This window comes from Triticum aestivum, chromosome 2D (assembly GCF_018294505.1).
Source record: "Triticum aestivum cultivar Chinese Spring chromosome 2D, IWGSC CS RefSeq v2.1, whole genome shotgun sequence".
Taxonomy (NCBI): Eukaryota; Viridiplantae; Streptophyta; class Magnoliopsida; order Poales; family Poaceae; genus Triticum; species Triticum aestivum.
The window spans coordinates 233,299,305-233,307,550 of record NC_057799.1 but is presented as its reverse complement, the minus strand read 5'-3'; positions in this window follow the sequence as shown (position 1 = coordinate 233,307,550).

Genomic DNA, 8,246 nt, shown 5'->3' with positions numbered 1-8,246 from the left:
GCGCGGCTGCCTTGATGACCCTGGTGGTGCTGAACTCCAGCTCGAAGCCTGCAACTCGATGTTCCATTTGGCGACCCTTCCTGCAGCTTTGGGGCCCCGGAGTATCCTCTCCAGCGGGTACGCCGAGACGACCATGATGGGGTGGCCTTGAAAGTAATGGCGCGGTTTGCGCGAGGTCACGAGGAGCACGAGTAGAAGCTTCTGCGGCATGGGATAGCATGCCCTTGCGTCCCGTAATACCGTGCTGACGAAGTACACTGGGAGCTCGACGACGCCAGGAGCTTCGATGGGGTCCAGGGCCTCCGGAGTTTGGGACGCCTCCGGAGGCCGGGAGGCCTCAGGAGCTCGGCTGCCGATCGAGGCCACCGCGGTCTCGGGGGCGCCATCTTGTGCAGCCTGGTCTTCTGCTGACGTCGCCATGGCTTCAGGGGCACCGTCGTGGTGCCCCACCTTCCCAGCTGAAGGTGAGGCATTGTGCGGCTGGCCCTTGGCCTGCCGCTCCTCGCGAATGTCAACGAGCGTTGCGCTGGCGGAATGAGGCGTGGCGGCTAGGTAAAGCACCAGCGGCTCGAGGTGACGAGGTGCTACAATCACCCGTGGGCTGGTCAGGTATTTCTTGAGGTCTTGGAATGCTAGGTCGGCGTCTAGGGTCCACTCGAATGGGCCTTTCATCTTCATCATCTTGAAGAACAGTAGGGTGCGCTCCCCCAGCTTGGAGATAAAGCGCTCCAGCGAGGTCACACAGCCCACGAGTTTTTGCATCTCTTTGAGGGTCTGAGGCGGGCTCATGTCTTCTATTGCCTTGACCTTCTCTGATTTGCCTCGATCCCCCTGTGCGATACAAGGAAAACCAGCAGGTTGCCGGATGGGACGCTGAACACGCACTTCTCTGGATTGAGGGTCCTTGCCTCCCAAGACTTCACCACAATGTCGTCGACATAGGCCTCTGTGTTCCTCCTGAGCTGCTGGCCCAGGGCGATGTGCATCAGTCGCTGGAAGGTCGCCCCAGCGTTGCACAGTCCGAACGGCATGCAGGTGTAGCAGTATACCCCGCATGGGGTCAAGAAGGCCATCTTTTCTACGTCTTCCACTGCCATCTTGATCAGGTGGTAACCCGAGAAATCATCCAGGAAACATAACAGGTCGCATTCGGCGGTGGAGTCGACGATCTGGTCGATGCACGGAAGTGGGAATGGGTCCTGAGGGTAGGCCTCGTTGAGGTTGGTGAAGTCGACACACATGTGTTCCTTCCTGCCCTTCTTGGGCACGACAATAGGGTTCGCCAACCATTCCGGGTACCAAACTTCGCGGATGACACCCGCCGCCTGCAGCTTGCGGGTTTCCTGGACAATGAAGGACTGCTTCTCTGTGGACTATCATCGCGCCTTCTGCTTCACCGGGCGCACATTGGGGCACACCCTCAAGTGGTGCTTGATTACTCCCCGTGGGACCCCCACCAGCTTCTTGGGCTCCCAGGCGAATACCTCTTTGTTCGCTCGCAAGAACTTCACCAGTGCCTCTTCTTGGTCAGGGTCGAGGTTGGCGCCTATGGTGAAGGTGGCTCCTGAGGCCCCGTCATGATCGACCGGTACTTCCTTCGTCTTGGCACGATTTTGTGAACATAGATGCTTCTTCTTTGCCGGCGCAGCCCCCTGGGCCCCGGACATTGCCTCGTCAGCGGGGCGAGCTGCCGCCGTGGCCCTGGAGGCGAGCCTAAGGGCCACCAGGGCCACCTTGGTGTCCCCGGCGACTGTAAGGGCACCGTTGCTCCCTGGCATCTTCATGAGGTTGTAGGCGGGATGGGTCGTCGCCGTGAACTGAGCCAAGGCAGGGTACCCGAGGGTGACGTTGTACGGGAGGCGGTTGCGAGCGATGTCGAAGTCGATGAGCTCGGTGTGGTAGTTGTCACGGGTGCCGAAGGTGATGGGGAACCATCGCCGACCCTGGAGAAAGGCTTGATGTGGCGGAGTCGGCCGAGCGGTACATGGAGCAAGCTGAAGGCTTCTACGGAGAGCATGTTGAGGCATGCCCCTCCATCGATGAGGGTCTTGGTGACTGCTACGTTGTAGATGGTGGGCGTGCAAAGCATCGGGAGCGCGCCTGAGCCCGCGGTGATTGCTGGGTGGTCCTCCGAGCTGAAGGTGAGGTCGGCCTGGGCGACACCCATCCCGGGTGCCCCCTGCTGCACGTGGGCAACACCCATCTGGCGGGTGAACTGCTTGACGTGGTGATCCGAGGGTGGCGCCTGCGAACCACCAAGGAGGGTTGCTACGACAGGGGGCGCTTGCGCCGCGAAGCATCGGTGAAGAGGCTGCGCAGCTCCTCCCAGGAGGCCACAGAGGACCCTGGCAAGTTGACCAACCAGGCGCGCGGCACACCCGCATAGGGGTGGAAACGGATCGGATGCGGATCGGATAGTGCTCTTACCACTTCCGTTTTCATATCTACAAAAGGAATACAAATGCGAATACGGATCGGATGGGGATCAGATGTTATTCGTATATGAATATGTATCAGATGTTTTCTTGATTCGGAACGGATGCGGATAACAGCGACATATTGCTTAAGTATATTAGTGAATAGCTATGTGACATGAAATATTCAACTTGTGACATACAATAAGTCAATGATAAATAGGTTTATGAATAACCACTATTGTAGTGCATAATAATTTCTAAAATCAATCATAAAACGAGTAAAATTGGACCACTTATTTGACTTTTAAGTTGGATAATTGGAATATTGGGGCTAGAATTTTGAAAATTACCTCCCATAATCTTAATCGAATACAGATATATCCACTTACATATCCATATTTGTGTCAAAATCTCATACCATATTTTATTTTTCATTTTCTAAATAAATTCGGATACGGATAATTTCCATTTCCATTTTGGTTCGGATGCGGATGTTTCGGATACGAATAGGCATTTTCTCAAATATGAATATCGGATATTTCAGATTATCCGCTACCACTTTCCACCCCTACGCCCACGAGGGCCATGGGGAACCAGTTGGCCCTGACTTGGTTGTCGCCTCCGGCTTCGAGAACGGCCTCCTCGTACACCAGAAGGAAGGCCCCCGGGTCTGCCGCGCCATCATATCGAGGTGGCATCTCTGCCTCGAACATGTGCGGCCACCGCACCTGCCGCAAGGCGGGGTGACGGCCCGGATGCCCACGGCGCCTCTGTGCGCGCCCGTCGACCCAGTCGGAGGAGTGGCACCTGCCATGGGAGCCGGACGGAGGAACGAAGTAAGCAGGGAGGCGAAGCTTCGGTGCACCCCCTACCTGGCGCGCCAAATGTCGGATCGTGGGTTCCGGCAAACCCTTGAGGTTCGAACACTGGGGTGCACATGAAGAACTGTCTCTCGCAAGCTCGCTCGCGCAAAGATCTCAAGGCCTAGCTCAACGAACCCAAGAACAAGGGACATGAGGGTTTATACTGGTTCAGGCCACCGTTGCGGTGTAATACCCTACTCCAGTGTGGTGTGGTGGATTGGCTCGTAGGCTGAGGATGAACAAGTACAAGGTAAGAACAGCCTCCTGAGGAGAGGTGTTCTTGAGCTTGGTGAGCTGGTGCATATGGGGGTGGTCTCAATGATCTATCCCCGTCCTATGGTGTTGGCTAGTCCTATTTATAGAGGCCGCGGTCCTCTTCCCAAATATTAGGCTGGAAGGGATCCCACAACGACCAAGTTTGAAGGGGGACAACTAGTACAAGCTATCCTGATAAAAGGTGGTCTTTGCCTGCCAAAGGCTCTGGCGGTGACGCCGCCGTGGGCTCTCCAGTGACCTCTGTCCTGTCGTCCTGCTAGTCTTGGTCTCATTGCACCGATATGGAAACCTTTGCCTGATGCCTCGAGACTCCTCGCATGCGCCTGCCTCTTTAGCACCAAAGAGGAAACTATTACACTGCGCCCACTGGTGCCCGCCTGGCCCTGGTCGTCATGGCTCACGTCGTGCAAACCTTGCGAGGTGCCGCTCGCATAGATATCTCCGCTCCTCGGGAACCGGCCTAGTGTGGCTACCCCCAAGGAGGACTTGGTGTCGTTCGCCTAGCGAGGCTTGGCCCCTCGCGAGGGTCTTGAGTAGTTGCTGCTGAAAACGGGCCGTACCAGGCCATTGGTGGAGTTGCGTCGTGGGCCGCAGGCGGGCAAGTCTGGGTACCCCCTTTCCCAGGACGCTGACAGCCACGATCTCCAGGAATGTCATCAGGTTGAGCAGCTCGTCAGGAAGCAGAGGGCTGAGTGTGACAAACGTGATAAGGAAAAAGGTTAGAATGGCGTTGGCGGGAAGGCCGAGGTGGTGCAGCAAATCGCCCCGGTAAGGCTCGTCGGAACCAAGGAAAACCCGCCAGGGGCTGAGAGAAGGAGGATTGCAATGATGAATGTGATGGAGGGGGTGCAGAGGAAACCAGCAAGCAGGAATTCTAGAAGGCCACCGACACCCTGTGCATTCACGGGGGTGCATCTTTGCACTCCTCTCACCGCCAACTTAAACAGTGGGCGAGTGAGGTCAATGCCATGGAGCCGACGGCAGATTCTCGGAAGCCGCTCAAGTGGTCACGCACGCCCATCATCTTTGGGGAAGAGGACCACCCTGACCCCACCACCGCGGTAGGTGCTTGCCGTTGTTAGGGATGGCACCCGCAGGGTTTGGGTACGGGTGGAGCCATCCCATACCCTTACCCATCATCCCAAACCATACCTATCACCAGTACGCATACCCATTGATGGGTACAATTTTTTCCCATACCCGTCACCCATCAGGGTAAGTGGGTACCCGCGGGTAAAATTACCCAGATTTGCAACACACTAATTTGAGCATTACATAGTCATAAACAACAACTTATAACAATAATTTACAAACAACAACACATCATGACATCAACGCATGCTCGTTCGTGGGCTAGCTATTGTGGTGCGGCGGCCTAACCTGAAAGCATGATGAGGTCTTGTTAGGGCTGTCGGATTTATGTACATATAATATGTTTAATATGTGGGTAATAATATATAAGGTCTATTTGTCAGAATATATGCGGGTAGATGGGTACATGGGTATGGGTTATACTAAAGCATACCCATAGCCACTATACCCGATGGGTATGAAATTTTCCAGTTTATGTACCCATGGGTACTTTTTTGACCCATACCCTTGCCCTAATAGGGTTTTTACCCATAAGGTACACGGGTAATGGAAACTGTCGGCGTCCTGGGAACGGGGGTCCCCAGGCTTGCCTGCCTGGAGCCCACGATGTGGCTCCGCCAGCAGCCCTGTACGGCTCATCTTCACCAGCGAACACTCAAGACTCTCGCGAGGGGCAAAGGCTCGCGAGGCAGACGACACAAGACCTCCTCGGGAGGGGCCTCACCAGGCTGGCTCGCGAGGGGCGGAGAGATAAAGGCAAGGGACACCTCGCCAGGTTCCTGTGATGCAAGCCATGATGACTAGAGCCAGGCGGGCGCCAGCGCACAGTGTCCTCGTTTCCTCTTTGGTGCTAAAGGGGCAAGCGTAGGCGAGGAGTCCCGAGCCATCAGGCAAAGGTTTTCGTATCAGTGCAACGAGACTAAGACCAGCAGGACGGTAGGAAAGAGGTCACCGTGGAGCCCAAGATGGCATCAGCACCAGAGCCTTTGGCAGGCGAAGACCACCTTTAGTCAGGATAACTTCTACTAGTTGCCTCCATTCGAATTTGGCCGTTGATAGCTCCCTTCCCGCTCAATATTTGGGGAGAGGACGCCTCTATAAATATGGCTGGCCACCACACTAGAACGGATTCAGATCATCCAAATGGATTCAGATCATCCGAAGGGATTCAGATCATGCTCACGGATTCAGATCATCCTCACCCACACAAGTTCACCAAGCACAAGAACACCTCTCCTCAGGAGGCTGTTCTTCCCCTTGTACTGTTCATCCTCAGCCCAAGAGGCAATCCACCACACCACACTGGAGTAGGGTATTACACCACAACGGTGGCCCGAACTAGTATAAATCTCGTGTCTCTTGTGTTGCAGGTTCGTTGAGCTAGGCCTTGAGATTGCGATGAGGCTGAGGGTGTCATTAGGTAGGGGGAGATCTTCGTGCGCACCCCAGTGTTCGAACCTCAAGGGTTTTGCCGGAACCTGAAATCCGACATTTGGCGCGCCAGGTAGGAGTGCACTGAAGCTTTCCTTTCGTCGATCCGCGTCCCGTCGCTTCGTTGCATCCATGGTGGACGCTCGTCGAGCCCGCGCGGAGCGTCGGGCTGCCCTCGCCGCCCGCGTCGCTCAGACCGCTCCTGTCGGCGGGCCTCCAAATTGTTCCTCGTCGCCTGCCGCCAACGCCGCCACCGGCCCGGCGGGAAACGAGCAGCAAGCATCCTCGCTGCACCCCTCAGTGCGGCAGGACGGCCGCACCGCCACTCCGTCGATGACCACGGCCGGCTCGTCGTCTCACGCTTGACATGCTCCCACGGACGCGTAGGCCACGCTGCTCATGGCACGCGAGCTCCTGCGCTAGCGCCCCGTCAACGACCTCTACGAGGATTGGTTGGACCGCATCGCCGAGCTTGTCAGCGCTGCAGGGGGCTCCCCAGCGCCATCCCTCTCGCTGCCTCGTCCTCCGCCAGCTGCGGGCGACGTGGCTCACGGAGCGCCTGCACCACCTCTGCACCAAGACGGCATCCTGGCGCCAAGGCGTGCGGCCCCTCAGCTTGACCCACTGCGTCAGGTGCCCGCGTGAGAAGAAGGAAGCTGCCAATAAGTTCCCCGACCGCAAGAGAACGTTCCCGCGCTCCCAACACCATTGCGACAAGACTATGCGGCGCCTGCGGCGGCGGCGGCGCGTGAGCATCAAGGGCGGGCTCCGCATCAGCAAAGGGTCCCGGTGGCCACCACAGGCTGCCGCGCCTTCACTCCTGAGCTGCGTAGCATCACATGGCCGGGCAAGTTAAAGCCAGACCTGCTTCCTCGCTACGACGGGATCCCCGACCCCGCGGAGTTCTTGCAGCTCTACGAACTGAGCATCGAGGCGGCCAACGGCGACGAAAAAGTCATGGCGAACTGGTTCCCCATGGCTCTCAAGGATGGCGCTTGCTCGTGGCTCCTGAACCTGCCCGCGGGCTCAATATCCTCCAGGAACGAGATGCGTGACTGCTTCGTCGCCAACTTCCAGGGCACTCGCGACCGCCCTCCGGCCGCAGGTGACCTGCACCGCATCAAGCAGCAGCAAGGAGAGACCCTGCAAAAGTACATTCAATGCTTCAACAACATTCGCCTCAAGATCCGCAAGGTGATGGACGAGGCCATCATGTCTGCTTTTTCTGATGGCGTCCGCGACGTCAAGATGAAGGAGGAGCTCGCCATCCATGAGGAGCTGTGCACGACCTTGGAGCTATTCAACCTGGCGACCAAGTGCGCAAGAACTGAGGAAGGGTGCCTTTCCCTCCTCGAGCTCCCAGCTGCTTACCCCGAGGAGAAGAAGGCCAAGACCAAGGACGTGAAGCGCAAGGGGGTGGCCGTGCTTGCAACGGAGCAGGAGACGAAGTGCGGCCGGGACATTCCCGAGTCGTCCAAGAGCAGCCGCCCGTTCTGCGTTCCACAACGTCCACAGCCACAACACTAATGACTACCTAGAGCTCAGGGACATTCGATACGGACGCCTCAGTCGATGCCTCGAGCGCAACGACCGGGGCTACGGCCGAGGAGGAGGACATGGCGGAGGACGCTGGGACGATAGTGGCCCACGCCAAGAGTGGCGCGACCGGCCTCGCGAAGATCGCTGGCACGACCAGCCTCGTGAGGGCACATGGAGGGATCAGCCTCGCGAGGACCGCCCCCAGGGCAACGCTGGCCTTCCTCCACTACCGCCACCGCCATGAAGGAACGACAACAATCATCAGGACGAGGGGGCTGGGGGCTTCCAAGAGCCGCGCGCGATCGCCTGCATCTTGAGCGGAGCTCAGGCCCCAGCCTCTCAGCGCATCTTCAAGCAGTTTGCTCGCGAGGTGAACGCAGTCCTCCCCAGGCACGAGGCCACGTGCCCGCTCAGGTGGTCCACGTGCGCAATCAGTTTCAGCTCAGCAGACCAACTCAAGTGCACGGCCACCGCTGGCGCCCTCCTGATCCTCTGCTCACCCGTCATCAGCAATGTGCAAGTCACCAAGACCCTCGTCGACGGCGGCGCAGAGCTTAACGTCCTGTCCGTCGAGATGTTCGACAGCCTTCAAGAGTCATACGATCAGCTTCAGCCTACCAAGCCTTTC